Source organism: Pelodiscus sinensis, chromosome 19 (assembly GCF_049634645.1).
Source record: "Pelodiscus sinensis isolate JC-2024 chromosome 19, ASM4963464v1, whole genome shotgun sequence".
Lineage (NCBI taxonomy): Eukaryota > Metazoa > Chordata > Testudines > Trionychidae > Pelodiscus > Pelodiscus sinensis.
In genome coordinates, this window is record NC_134729.1 from 15,101,595 (window position 1) to 15,116,317 (window position 14,723).

General features: G+C 46.0%; 1 long non-coding RNA gene across 1 annotated transcript; it reads right to left on the reverse strand.

The window, feature by feature from the left end:
* Window positions 1-4,177: 4,177 nt before the first annotated feature.
* Window positions 4,178-13,978, reverse strand: LOC102460482 (uncharacterized). Its single transcript, XR_331303.4, has 3 exons — window positions 13,705-13,978; window positions 13,274-13,372; window positions 4,178-4,403 (listed from the first exon to the last, which is right to left on the reverse strand). It is a non-coding gene; the product is annotated as an uncharacterized LOC102460482 (long non-coding RNA).
* Between the last annotated feature and the right edge of the window lie 745 nt (window positions 13,979-14,723).

Sequence of the window (14,723 nt, forward strand, 5' to 3'; positions counted from 1 at the left end):
AGAAGTCTTCCAGCTTGACAGTATTTTGACACTATTTTGAAATAACTGCCTACTATGTAGTTGAAATAACTGTCTACTATTTAGATGCAGACTAAGGGTATGTCTACACTTGCAGCCTATTTTGGAATAGGGCTGCAAATGTAGGCATTTGGAATTGCAAATTAAGCCCAGGATTTAAATATCCCGTGCTTGATTTTCATGTTCCCGGCCGGGTGCCATTTTTTGAAATTTACAACCCCGGAATAACTGCCCACGTCTACACACGGCAGTGAAACGGGCATTTGAAATAAAACCGTCTTTCAAGCTACCTGTTATTCCTCCTGCAATGAGGTTTAACAGGTAGTTTGAAATAGGGCTTTATTTCAAATTTGATTTGTCCCTTTCATATGTGTTCATTTTTTTAATTGTATCCTTTGGTATATATGGTTGTGACAATTTTCTTCCACTATTTGATGTGAGGAAGTGGGTCTGGCCCACGAAAGCTCACCACCTAATAAACCATCTTGTTAGTCTTTAAAGTGCTACATAATCGTGTTTTCTATTCCGAGATAGGCTGCAAGTGTAGACATACCCTGAGTTATTTCAGAACAGCGCTATTTCAAAATAGTATTGCCGTGTAGACATACGTCTAGGAATAATTTGGCAGGTCTGTTTTCCCCTCCCTGTATTTGCTAGCTCTGTATCTTGCAGTGATCACCAACAGATCCACATAACTGCATGCTTTTTTTAAAAGCCATGAGATCAGTCCCTATAATAGTATTAGTTTGTATTATTTGTAACTAGCATCTAGTAACCGTAATCATGGATTAAGACTCAGGGATGTTAGGCGCCATACAAACACAGAACAAAATGATATTTCCTGCTCCCAAAGAGCTTATGACTTTAAAAATATTAATGGTGCAACAGGCAGGGAACACTCATAGTTAAGAATGCCTGGCACATTCCAGTATAAGACTCCATTTTCAATTGCTTATAACTTTAATCTTTGGCAAACTTGAATTGGTCAAGCTAGAATTTTCCATGCCTGAGCTCAGTTTTCTGTCTCAGACTGAAATATTTTGGAATGTTTCAGCTAAAATGGTTCACCTCTCTCCAAAAATTAAAGAAAAATTTTGTTTTGCCCATGTTAAAAAAAAATCTTATAAATATTTTGTTGAGAAGGCAAGGCACCCCCATGCGTTGGAGCAGGGAATTGAAGTTTCATACAGGGAGTCAGTTGTCCTCATGCAAGGCACCCATATTTGGCCAAATTATAAGTCTCTAAATGTCTCCATTTGCACATGCTCAATAGAGACTTTAGAGTTTTGCAATTGTATTCGCTGAAAAGTCTGTCTACACTGAGCATCCTTCACCCTTTCACAACCCCTACGTGTGATCAATCTGCCTGCACCATCCTCACAATGTCACCGAGCCTGTTGTAGCCTGGGGTTGCAGGGGCTTGGACAGGACTTTCTGCAATTACTGCTCTCAACTGCTGGAGACCTGGTGTGCCAGGTTCAGTCACAGAGATGCCCTGGGGACTGCCACTTGATGTGCTGAGCCTGTTTTGCTACCTTATTGATCGCTCACCACCTAGTCCTACCAAACCAGACTTGCTAATCTCCTGCAGTGATGACACAATGCTGGGGTCACAAGCCACAGCACAGCAATACAGACACTGAGAGCCACTCAGCTCTGGGAAGGCTCATCCAAAAGATCTTGACACAGCAACCAGGTGCACAACTCCAATGAGACCAGAGCTCCAGATAAATCTTACTCTGTGTAAAGTTTTATACAGAGCAAGCTCACTTTCCCTGACCCCTCTGTGACAGTTTCACCCCCTATGCTTTACAAAATTGACCTATGGACACAAATATGCATAACTGGAAGAGGCATTGAAGAACATATTTAATGTAACCTATCAGTCTTAATGTGTCAATCTGCTGGATCTGTATCTTATTTTGGTGTATGTGTCATTCTTGTATCTAAAATTAGAGATATGAACTATGGAATGGTTTATGGGTTTAAATGTCCAAATGAAAGACATCAAAGGTGTGTCCCTCAATGTCTGGGTGATCACCTGTAAATAGGGATGTTAAATATCGGTTAATTGAATAGTCAAGTAATGTCATGAATTCTTATTGGTTTGTTGACTATTCTATAGTTCCTGGGGGTGGGGCCAGTGCTCCAGCCTCACTCCCAAGAAGACCCCTGCCACTGTATTAGAGACAGCAGCATGGGGTGCCAGGTGGGAAATGGTCTAGGAAGGGAGCCAATTTAAAATCTAGCTTGTGGACCTATGCTGTCGCCCTGTGCTGCTGCCTTTGATAAAGAGGTGGCGGTGCGGGATGGCAGCAGCCCCTGTCTAGGGGGTGGTCTGAGTTCCTGGATCCAGCGTGAGCCAGAATTGAGTTGAGCTGCTGACCAGCCTGCTAAAAAAAGTTACTGGCAAGTGGGAGGTGGAATGCATGTAGTCTAGCATTAACCTATAAGCTTTTGCTTAGTCAACTACACTTTTACATCCCTACCTGTAAACCGCCTCTTCTGTCCTTTAAAGCTAAGTAGGGGTGGTCATGTCTTCCTGAGACCAACCACAACAGATAGGGTTTGACCAGGTAATTTTCCATGGAAGGGGAGAATGTAACACAAAGAATTCCTGCTGAAAAATAAGGCAATTTAAGATGAAAAGATTTTCAGTCTGTCTTTGGCTGGCATATCACTCCCAAGAGAATGAACCAGAAACCCCAGGGAGGGGGAAAAAATATCTATCTATCTATCTTCCTTGGCTTGGAGGTTTAGCTGAAATAAGAACAGTTTAGGGGTGAGTCTGTACTGAGATTTTAGTCTTAGAACTAGCTATGTATTTTCTGTTATTTTAAATTTGTAATCTACTTTGCCCTGCCTGTTTTCACTTGCAACCACTTAAATCCTATTGTTTGTACTTAATACAATCATTTATTTACTATCAAGCCCAGTGTAAATAATTGGTATCCCTGGGGGAGCAATCAGTGTGTACATCCTCCTTTCATTGTTAGAGAGCTTCTCTGAATGATTTATTTGGGATTCTGATTCCATTTGGGGGTTGGGTTCTCAGAAGCTGTGCCCTAAACTACATTTTCTTGAGACCTGAAGAGACTCCGTGTCTGTATTGCTCATTAGAGAGCAGCAGAGGGGGAGGAGAGGGGTTGATCTCAGCTTGGTGCCTTGGCTGGGGGAAAGACCAGGAGATCTGGCCCAGCAGGACAGGGTGGTGAGAAACCCCAGAGGGCAAGGAGGCACATGTTAGTGGCTTTGCCAGCACACCAGGAAGCACCCCAAGGGGTCTTCTGTGACCACACTCCATCATGCCCTCAATCCCAGGCCCCTTTACTGACAGCCTCAGATGTCATTAGCATCAGGTAGGGCGTTTGAGCTCAGGGAGCTGGATTGAGACCCACACACTCATGTAATGCAAACCGCCAAATGGACTTTCAGGCCTGGATTCAATTGCTGGCTCTGGCCATAGTGTTCCTCAATGTGACCATGGACAAGGATCTGGGTCCAGTGCCTACTGCAATCAATGAGAATCTGTTCATTGACTTCACTGCCTTAATTTCTCTGTGCCTCTCTCCCTACCTTTAATATCAGCAATTCACAGACACTTACCTTCCTTCCTCCCCCTTCCCACCCCCCCGCATCCCCCTTCTGTTCTGCAATGTGATTGGTCCTTTTCATATTTGTTCATTTTTTTAATTGTATCCTTTGGTATATATGGTTGTGACTACTTTCTTCCACTATTTGATCTGAGGAAGTGGGTCTGGCCCACGAAAGCTCATCATCTAATAAACCATCTTGTTAGTCTTTAAAGTGCTACATTGTCCTGCATTTTGCTTCTGTGCCTCTGTCCTCCAATCAGTCAAACAGGGATTACAAGACTGCCTCTCCCACTGTTTGTCATCTTGTCTATCTAGACTATAAGCTCCATGGGGATAGGTTACTACTGCCTGCTCTGAAATGTACAGCACCCAGCACAAGAGAGTTGTTGCTAAACACTAATGAGGCTCATGTAAGGCTAATTAGCTGCTCACCCGGAGGTGGATTTGAACCTGCAGAATCCCCATGAAAGGTCCCATCAAGCCAGCCAATGCCCCCTGGACATTGCACCCAGCTGCTCCCAGTGTGATAGCTTTATCCGATACAGTTCAGCGGCATTCATTCCATCTGTCACCAGCAACCACCACTGAAGCACACGCTATGATCACAAGCCAAAAAGGCCGGAACCTTTGTTCCAAAGAAGGGGGGGAAGCAGAGTGGACATCAGGTTCCCAGGAGGTTTATTTGCAGTGTTGAAACCAGATTCCAGCTAAGGTAATTTCATTCTCCAGATGTTTAAGTTTATTCACACACCCAGGCATGCATTCCTCTGTCTTCCCCAGCTTCCCGCCCTGTGGAGAGAGAGGTCTTTCAAAACACAAAAGTTCTGCTGGACTTTCTCTGTGCAGTTTAAAGGGAGACTTGGCAGGGCAACAGTAACAAGAGCTAAGAAATTCAAGGTGCAGAGGGAGTGGAGCCAAGACAATAATTTAAAGGCCTGTGGTTTCAGGCTGCTGAGCTATCTGGCTTTCCACATGTCTCCATTCTGGCTCACTGTGAGGCCTATCCCGCCTGGATTTTATGTTTTCCTTTTCCTCCACAACTGATTTCAATAATTGGCAGCTGCCCTTGGAGCCTGTAATTTGCTAATTTGAGTTCATTGCTGCTCTGGTGATAATGTAGCCAGCTCACTCAACTGCAGTGCTTTGTGACCCCGGGGTGGAGGCATGACTGATTGGCTCAAAGCTAGGCCTCAATGCAGGGCTTGTGGCTTTCCAGGTCCTTCTGCCATTGTCGGGGCATGGAGAACGGGAGGTGAAAGGTTAGCTGAAGGAGACATAGGCACTCACAGGTCAGGGCTTTATGAGAAAACCAGCTGCACAGCTGCAGAGCTGGAAGTTAAGAATTCCTGAGGCTTAAACTTCCTGTGCTGCGCAGCCTGTAATAGCCTTTGCTTGTTAATGCTTTGTGATGTCAGGGCTTTGTGGTTTCTCTTTTTAAACGCTAACAGGTGGGGGCTGTCTGGGGTTTTGTTGCTGGGAACCTGGAGCCCCCAAAAAAAACACCAATCTGCTGTCTCCCATTGTCCTTAGAGGAGCTACTCTGGGAAGCCCAAAGATCCCTTGGTTAAAATGCATCTTTCCTTGGTTCGATGTGCTGGATAGCTATGTAACCAAGAAAGAGGTGTTCTTTTCCTGTTGCTTTCCCACATCCGGCCTGCTCCAGCCACCTGCAGGAAAGCAGCTGCCGCACACATGCACCCCTGTTCCTTCATGCATTCTCCAGTTTACTGCCTCCAGCTGAATTCCTCAAGGAGCTGCAAAAAGCTCTTCTTGGCCTCCTCAGGGAAGGAAGGACCTACACAAGGAGAAGAGGGGTTCCTAACTGGAGTTCCTATTCAGAGGCTGCAGTTGATTAGTGAAGTAGATTCATCAGTTCTATTAATATCCACTTATACCCCCACCACTATAAGGCAGCCACCTCTGGAGTGAAGCATGGCAGTAGCTTAGCACAGGAAGTGACAAGTAAATGCATCCAGCTGCAGCTACAAAGCAGACTACGGCTAGACAGAATGTAATTGCTCAGGTTGGAATTTGGCCAGCATGCCTGGGACCAATCCCCCAGCCATCATGAAAACTGCTGCGAGCTCTTTACTGACCACAAGTGGCCAGGTGCCTCTTCTGAAGAATGGCACCTCCATCAGCAAGGTTATGGCCACAGGTGACTTGTGATAGCACCCAGCAGGTGCACTGCCCTCCTCATGCCCCCTCCCTGTTCCTCTAGGTGGCCCTCCATGCACCCCTCCCTCTGCAAGCACCAGTCATCTATGCCACTGACTGAGGCATTGATTCATCAGAATTGCCTTCATGACTTCCAGTGTGACAACCATCCTTATGAAAAAGGACAGCCTGTCCGTGGTGGGGAGAATAGCCCCTGTCAAAACCACTGGAATGAGGAGTACAGGGAACTGGGGGAAAAAATAAGGAGTTAGGAAAGTTTGGAAATTCATGGCCCTGCTTCTCGAGTGTCATGCAGCATCTCTCTGCTGAGCTCACTGGTGCAAAGTCAGGTTTTCCCCACTGAAGATCTGGCCCAAACAAATGTTTCTCCTACCTGAAGAAATGGCAAGCACAGGCAGCAGTTCAGAAATGTTAATCATGCTTTTTCATCTGTTGCCTCTTCTCGCCTCGCAGGCTGCAGCTCCTCCATAACCATCCTTCCCACTACAAGTTGGCTCCAGAACAATATGGCCTTCATTACCAAGCTGAGCTATACTATGTTGTATGGATACAGGCTTTCCCCAGGAATGTAACCCCTATGCATGGTGATAGTATTGTTTGCTAAGCACAGGTGTCAGGACCCTCAATGCTGGTGGTCAGTAAGGTTTCTTTTGAATATTTGAGGGTTTAAGAACCCCTAAAATGAAGATGATCTCCCACTGGGTTATAACACCTGCATAGGAAACCTGCCACAAAGACCATACAGTGATTATTACACCAGTGAGCAGAGGGATGTGAATGAAGGAATGAAACTGGAAAGAGAGAGGATGCAGCTTTTGATTATGCCCTGTGGTAGGGATTGTACAGGGAAAAGGACTTCTACTGCCTGAGCTAAAGAAGCCATTCCCTTAGCTGGTAGGAGTAGTAGGCTATTATCCTCAGTGTGCCCAGCCATAAGACAGGGATGCTAGTAACACTTTAACAAGACGACCTGTGGCACCTTTAAGACCAGATTTATTTGGGTATAAGCTTTTATGGGCAAAAACAACTTCATCAGATCCAAGTACCCATGAAAGCTTATGCCCAAATAAATCTGTTGGTCTTAAAGGTGCCACAGGACTCCTTGTTTTTGTAGACAGACTAACAGCTTCTCCAGTGACTATCAATGAATCTCAGACATTGTGCTCACTGCTGCATGTGGCTCAAATGGGATGGGCTCTGCCCAAGTTGCTCAGTCTTGATGATTTGAAGGAATCTCCAGGCATAGAACCAGGGGGCTGTCTGGTAAAAGGCATAGAGAAGGGAGTGGGAGCAGGAAAGGAACAAGGCACTGGAGCTGGTACATTGGAGGGTTCAGGTGGGGGAGAACATGGTGTGAGATGAAGTCCAAGAGATAAGCTAGGGGGGGAAGGGAGTCTATGCAGGGGCTTTAAGAAACTAATGACCCATGTGCATGAGGCCATTCTCTTCAATGCCTCTTGCTGACTAGGCTAGATTGGTCTATTTCTGTCTCCATTTTTCTGCAGCAACTCCTTATAGATGGGAGAATGAAGCAAACCCCCTCTGACTAATCCCCATGTGCTGGTCCAGCACAGGAAACAGAGGTCTTCTCCTTTATCTCTATCCCTCCTGTTTTCTTGTCCCTTCCCCCATTCATCTCACACATACACACCTGTGCTCATTTGTATAGCAATCTCAGAGATCTTAGTGGGTGTTATAAATGTGTGGCTAGATAGATACTTAGGACTGTCATCTCAAGTAGAGGAATTCCAGGCAGGGCTCAGTTTGTCTGAGTTTGACCATTCAAGCAAAGCTTGTTTAAAAAACTAGGCAGAGCTGAATTAAAGACAAACAAAAGGATCCACAGGCAAGATCATGAAAAGAGGCCTGGACATGTCTGTTGGGGCCATGCATGGATGTGATGCCTGCTTTCTCCTGTTTCAGCACAGCTTAAGTTGAACCAAAACGTGCCACCCAGAGAAAACTGCTGTCATGCAGTATCACTCCCTGTTAGGGAGAGAAGGACAGATAGTAGTTCTGTGGTGAAGGGAGGTTAGAGACAAGCAATAATGGATGAGTGAGTCCCGAGGGTTATGTCTAGACTGGCATGATTTTCCAGAAATGCTTTAACGGAAAAGTTTTCTGTTAAAAGCTTTTGCGGAATAGAGCATCTGGATTGGCACGGACGCTTTTCTGCAAAAAGTGCTTTTGTGGAAGAGCATCCGTGCCAATCTAGATGTGTTTTTCCGCAAAAAACGCCTGATCGCCATTTTCACGATTGGGGCTTTTTTGCGGAAAACAAATATCAGCTGTCTACACTGCCCCTTTTGCGCAAAAGGGACTTTTGCCTGAACGGGAGCAACATAGTATTTCTGCAAAAAGCACTGATTTTACAGTAGGAAGTCAGTGCTTTTGTAGAAATTCAAGTGGCCAGTGTAGACAGCTGGCAAGTTTTTCCAGAAAAGCGGCTGATTTTCCAGAAAAACTGGCCAGTCAAGACACAGCCATGGATAAAGGGGGTATGAGTTAGAATAACTTACCCAATGTCAGAGGCCTAGAATACAACTCTCATGTTGTCTAGGCCTCTGCTCTAACCACTAGACTACACTGGTTCCACAGTTAGTCTGGCTTTCCTGCCTATAAGGTGAGTGGGATAGGTCACAATCCCTACTTGGTTTCTGCATCAGCCAGGAATGCCAGTGCTGTCAAACAGCTGTCCCAGGGTTTCCACTAATCCTCAGCAGAACAAATGCAACCCTCCTGCTCCAAATGCCTTCCTTTAACCCTTTAATGCAAGAGCACAACATCATGCCACACTGCTCAGACAATAATTGGGGGTTTTGGTAAAAGGACAGGGGACCAAAATCGGCCTGGGCATGACCAGGCACAAGCCAATTTTAGTCTTGGGGCTGAAGAGTTAAAAATATTCCCTAAAATGCTAACAGATTGAGACAAAACAAGAGAACAGGCACTCGGGACAAGATGAATGCTGTGTCCATCAGTGCTAGCACAAACAGAGGCCAAGGTGCAGCACCACTTTGTGCAAGCAACACCTTCTTGAAGTATTCTTGCTGACCTGATCCCCATGTCCCACCTCAGCTTGCTCTAAAGGAAGATGTGAACTCAACATTTGTGGCAAGAGCATGGAGATCAAGTCCCTTGATGCTGCTCATTTGTATCCACTCAGCAGGAGTCAAAGGGGTCTTGGCAAGCATTTTGATTCACAGCAGCAAATACCATGTAGGAAGGAGGTAAATCTGATCCTTCATGTATAGGATGTTCTCACAGGAGAACTCTGCTCCAAAATCAATTTTCAGATAAGGCACAGAGGCTCCCTTTGCAAGAGGAAGTCCCTGGCAATCTAATGCCGCCTTCTGACCCCCTTGTATCAGCCTGGCTGATGTAAAGCAGCAGCAGGATAATGGTGAATCAGACTCCCAATGAGCAGGCAAGTTAGTGCAAGAGAGTCCAAAGTAGCATAGACTACAAAGGGCACAGTAATAGCTCATCTTCCCATTGACTTCAGTAGGAGTTGCACCCGAGTGAGAACTGAGTAAAGACTTCAGGGTTTGTTCCAATATGCATAGTCGTCATTTAGCCAACCACTACAATGCAGTCACCTCTGGGATGGAACAGCTGTTTGAAAGTTAAGCTGTAGACCCCAACAGTAAAGATCAACTCTGACTTGAAGCTCATTATACCATCTACGTCTACATCTACATGCAGGACAATGTAGCACTCTAAAGACTAACAAGATGGTTTATTAGATGATGAGCTTTCGTGGGCCAGACCCACTTCCTCAGATCAAATAGTGACTACTTTCTTCCACTATTTGATCTGAGGAAGTGGGTCTGGCCCACGAAAGCTCATCATCTAATAAGCCATCTTGTTAGTCTTTAAAGTGCTACATTGTCCTGCATTTTGCTTCAGCTACCCCAGACTAACACGGCTACATCTCTATCACTATTCTACATCTACATGGGCATGATTTTCCAGAAATTCTTTTAACGGAAAAGTTTTCCGTTAAAAGCATTTTTGGAAAAAGAGCGTCTAGATTGGCAGGATGCTTTTCCACAAAAAAGCCCCAGTTGCCATTTTCGCGATTGGGGCTTTTTTGCGGAAAAGAAATCTGTCTACACTGGCCCTTTTGCACAAAAGTCTTTCGGAAAAAGACTTTTGCCTGAACGGGAGCAGCATAGTATTTCCGCAAAAGCACTGACAGTCTTACATGAGATCATCTGCTTTTGTGGAAAAACTTGCCAGCTGTCTACACTGTCCGCTTGAATTTCCACAAAAGCTCTGACAATTTTGCACAAAGACTTGCCAGTCTAGACACAGCCACTATGTTTTGTTACGCTCTAAGATGCTACAAGACCTATTCGTTGCTTTTTAAATGTTTCTGACTTGAAGCTCTTTACCTGAGATAAGAACAGCTGCTTAGGGTAAGAATTTGCATGCAAGAAGTTGCTTATTTGAGTCAAACTAGCTAAGTGTTGTGTTCATTTTAATTTAGTAACTTACTTTGATCTAACTTTTCACTTACAGCCACTTAAATTCTACTTTTATACTTAATAAAAACACTTGTTTATTGTCAAGTCCAGTCCAGTGTAAATAATAGTTACTTGGGGAGGAAGCACACAGTTATGCTTTAGGACAAGATGTAAAGGAGAACGTATCCAAGGAAAGTCACGGTGGTTGTTTTATAGATGCTGGCATGTAATTATCCAAACAGATATCTGGCAGGGTTAACACCTGCTTTTGCCTAAAGTACCATGAGAGCTTGAAGGACCACAAGTGCTCAGGATTTCAATGTTATGTCGAATTCAAAAGACATCTGAGATCAACTCATGGGTATGTGTGAAAGTCAGAGCTGCAGGGTTTCTGGGACATTCAGAACCAGAGCACAATGTTCCCTCTAATATTGTCCATCCATGTGTGGAATACATTGTGTTTGGTGCACTAGTGCATATGCAGATGTGCACCACCAGTAGAAACATGCTGCCAGCTGTGGGTGCTCTGCTAATCAGCTGAGCAGCATTTGACTGTCTCCTGGGTGGCTGTCCAAGTATTCAGCTTACAGGGAATGCTGAGCATCTCAGAGGGAGCTGGGATCAGGTGTGGGAAAGGCAGCCAGGCAGTGGCTGGGGATTTACAGAGATTAACCTAAAATAAGTCTCAAAGGGGCAGCCATGTTAGTCTGTATCTGCAAAACCTAAGGAATTCTGTGGCATCTTAGAGACAAACAGATTTATTTGGGCACAAGCTTTTGTGGGTAAGCCCACTTTGCTGGATGCAGATTGTTAGTCTTTAAGGTACCACAGGACCCCTCATTGTTTTAAGCTAAGGCAGGGAGTTGAGGTGAGGAAGAGTGAGGTGGGCCAGTGCAGGTTCTCAGCCTCTCTTGGCGCTCCCCCTGCTCCCAATATGCTATAAAAATCCACAGCCCACTTGTACTGCAACTGTTTCTCAGCATCTAAAAGCCAGGACCAGTGTGAGGAGGTAACAAGCAGGGCAGTTGCCTGGGGCTCCATGATATAGGGGTCCTGCAAAGCTCACTTGCTCAGGTTTAAGCTTCAGCCCCCCAGGTTTCAGCACCATGCAGCGGGCTTTGGCTTTCTGCCCTGGATCCCAGCAACTCTAATGCCTGACATGCTTGGCAGACTCCCTGAAACCTGCTTGTGGCCCCCCAGGGGATTCTGGACTCTTGTTTAAGAACCACTCGGCTAGTGCAGCAGTTCCCAACTGCCAGTCCACGGACCAGTGCCAGGCCACAAATTACTGGCTGCTGGAGCTGAAGCCAGTTCATGGTAGCTCGGGGGGCCAGGGCTGAGGTACACCCTGGCCCCGAGTCACTGCACAGCAGCCTGCTTTAGCTCCGGCAGCCACCACATGACGGGAGGCTACTGCAGCTGAAAATAACGGTTTGTGGCGGCCACTTGGCAGACTGGTAACATTGTATTTGCATATCCATCATTTGCAGAATGAAAATGCAACTTGCAAATACAATGCTACCAGTCTGCTAAAAGTCTGTGAATGGGTTTGCCAGTGTGCAGTAAAAAAAGGTTGGGAACCACTGGGCTAGTGGACTGAACCCAGACTTGGGAGCCAAGAGCTCTAACTCTACTGCTCTTCCACTGACTTACTGCAAGGAACTCATAGGCACCTCGCATGAGTTTGACAGAATTGGCTAATTTCTGCTTGCTTTTACTGTGGCATTAATCTGCAGTGACTACACCTTCAACTACTCCAGATTTTCATGAGTATGAAAGAGCAGAGTTGGGCCCAGAAGAGTCCAGAAAAATCACAACTGGGAGGCAATGTGGCCTAGTAGTTATTGGGGTTCTCTTCCTGACTCTGACATGCTGTATCCCTTGAGTAAGACTCTGACCTCTGTTTCTCCTCCCACCCTTTGTCTTTCTTTTCTATTTAGATTGTAATCTCTTTAGGGCCATGTATATCTCCCTGGGTTTGTAAATCAGACAGCACAAAGGGGCCCTGATGTTGGTAATGCAATTAATAATCATGAATTGCTTTCTAGTTCCTGCAGTTCATGCATTAAACTGGATTAAATTAATCCAGTATGAGCTATGCTTGTACACATTCTCTGAGGAGAAATTAAAACATTGAGACAATTTAGCCTCAAGCTATCTCTGCGCTTGTCCTCCCTTAGCTCATCTCCTACACCCAATCTCCCTAATGTTACCATCCTGGACATTTAAGGAGAGCTTATAAATACTGGAGCCATTTGTTTTCAGGTGGGCAACTCTCAGCCTAATGCCATCTGAAAGGAAAAAAAATCAGTCCAAGCCCTAGGAGCTGGGGCATGCAGGATGGCTCTGGGTTCCAGCTAAGCTGCAAGGGCCTCCTCTGGCTGTGAAACTCAAGGCTTGAGGATCAGCCTGACTTCACAAGAACAAAGAATAGCTTTAGGGGGCTTTATTTACCAAGTTCCCCTTGCAGAACTTTGGAAAATTTGTCTGGATTTAAGAAAACGTCTACAGTTTTTGAAGTGAGAGGTCCTTTACCGGAAGAGCGTAGTCTAGTGTCTGGCTAGGTCTAGATTGGCAAGATTTTGCGCAAAAGCAACGGGAGCAGCATAGCATTTCCGCAAGAACACTGACAATCTTACATGAGATCTGGCAGTTGCTTTTGTGGAAAAACTTGCCAGTCTAGACACAGCCAGGCAGATTTGACTGCGTATACCTGCATATACAAACATACCATGTTCTACCTGTATGCTCATGATTTATAGCAGTTTTTCTAAATGCTTGGAGTAGAAACAGTGGCTGATCCTAGAGACCAGATTTCTAATTGACAGCAGTCTCTGACATGAAAGTCCTCTGCATCCTCTCCTTAAACATATCCCTTCAAATGTGGCTTTTTCTTTCTTTCAGGTCATACTGAGAAATGGAAACTCTCCAGACAGCCCCACCAATAAATAAAATGCAGCACAAAGGGGAACCCCAGCACAGATGGGTGGATTTTCCCCCCCCCTTCTTTACCTTGGAACAAGAGCAGTGAGTCCACTAGGTAGCATTGTGAAATATAAGAATCACCCAGCAGCTTCATTACTGTTCCAATGCAGGGAGTTCCTGTAATCACTGTTGGAGGTGAAAGAAAGGTCATAGTAAGATTTGAAGCACAAGTGACTGTAGGCAAATGGGAAGTATGTTCCCTAGGATTATGTTTGTGATTTGTTGCTGGCAACAGCTGGAGAGCAGGGGTGGGGACAAGGTGATGGAAGTTTGGAGTCCACCAGATTTTCTTTTTTGATGGAGTAACCATAAAAACACAGGCCTTCTGTCACACCTGTCCCTTGTAAATCTCACCACGCTTTTACAAACAGAAATTAATCAGACCTCATGACTGCTTCCACAAATTAGGCATCCTTATTACCATTTCCTAAATGGGGACTGCGAGGAGGTTCACTCACCACTGTAGCAGGGGTCTGCCATCTGTCTCCAGAATCAGCTCCTTCAGCTGGTGGGGTTTCCCCTCCTTCCTCCAGGCCACATCATCCTCTTCACCACACTGCCCTCCGGCAGTGCCCAAGTCAGTCTCTGAGCCCCCCTTCCAGGGGTTGTTGTTTCTCCACCAGGCCATTATGCAGGCCCTGCAATCTGGGGGCTTGTTTGGCTAGAGCTCCCCTAGCCTAGCCCTAACTGCAGGGAGCCTCCTGCTTCCCCAACAGCCAGGCTCTTGCTGGCCTTCCCTGGGAACAGCCGCCCATGCTCTTATATAGCTCCCAGCTGGGCCCTAATCCACTAAGGCAGCCCCAGCTGGGGCTAAACTCCCCAGCCCAGCTTCCGGCTGGGGTTTGCCCTTAAAGGGCCAGTGCAGGGCGAACGCCCTGTCACAGGGACACTGAAGCACAATATGATTAAGTGACTCAACAAGGTTCACACACTGAATTGGTAGCAGAGTCAAGAAGAGACACCCTTCTCTCCCCCCCCCCCCGCCCCGCCTCCTGAGATCCTGACTGCCACTGTGGTGACCTCCTGGGCCAAGTGGCCCCCCAGCCTCCTGTTAAAATAATTATTGGGGTAAGTGAAACATGTTGGGGAGGGTGTTTTGTGGGGTGCTGCTCTGATGGGATAAAGCCTTCTTAAGGGTTTGTGGGGAAGGCGAGAAAGTCCCTGCACAGGGCCATGGGTGGACTTATCCGTCCCCTCTCCCCACAAGTAAAGTATATGCTGCGCGATGCCACCTGGGCTGTGTCTAGACTGGCAAGTTTTTCCGCAAAATCAGCTGCTTTTGCGGAAAAACTTGCCAGGTGTCTACACTGGCCCCTTGAATTTCCGCAAGAACACTGACGTCCTACTGTAAGAAATCAGCGCTTCTTGCGGAAATACTGTGCTGCTCCCATTCAGGCAAAAGCCCTCTTGCGCAAATCATTTGTGCAAGAGGGCTAGTGTAGACAGCACAGTACTGTTTTGCGCAAAAAAGCCCCGA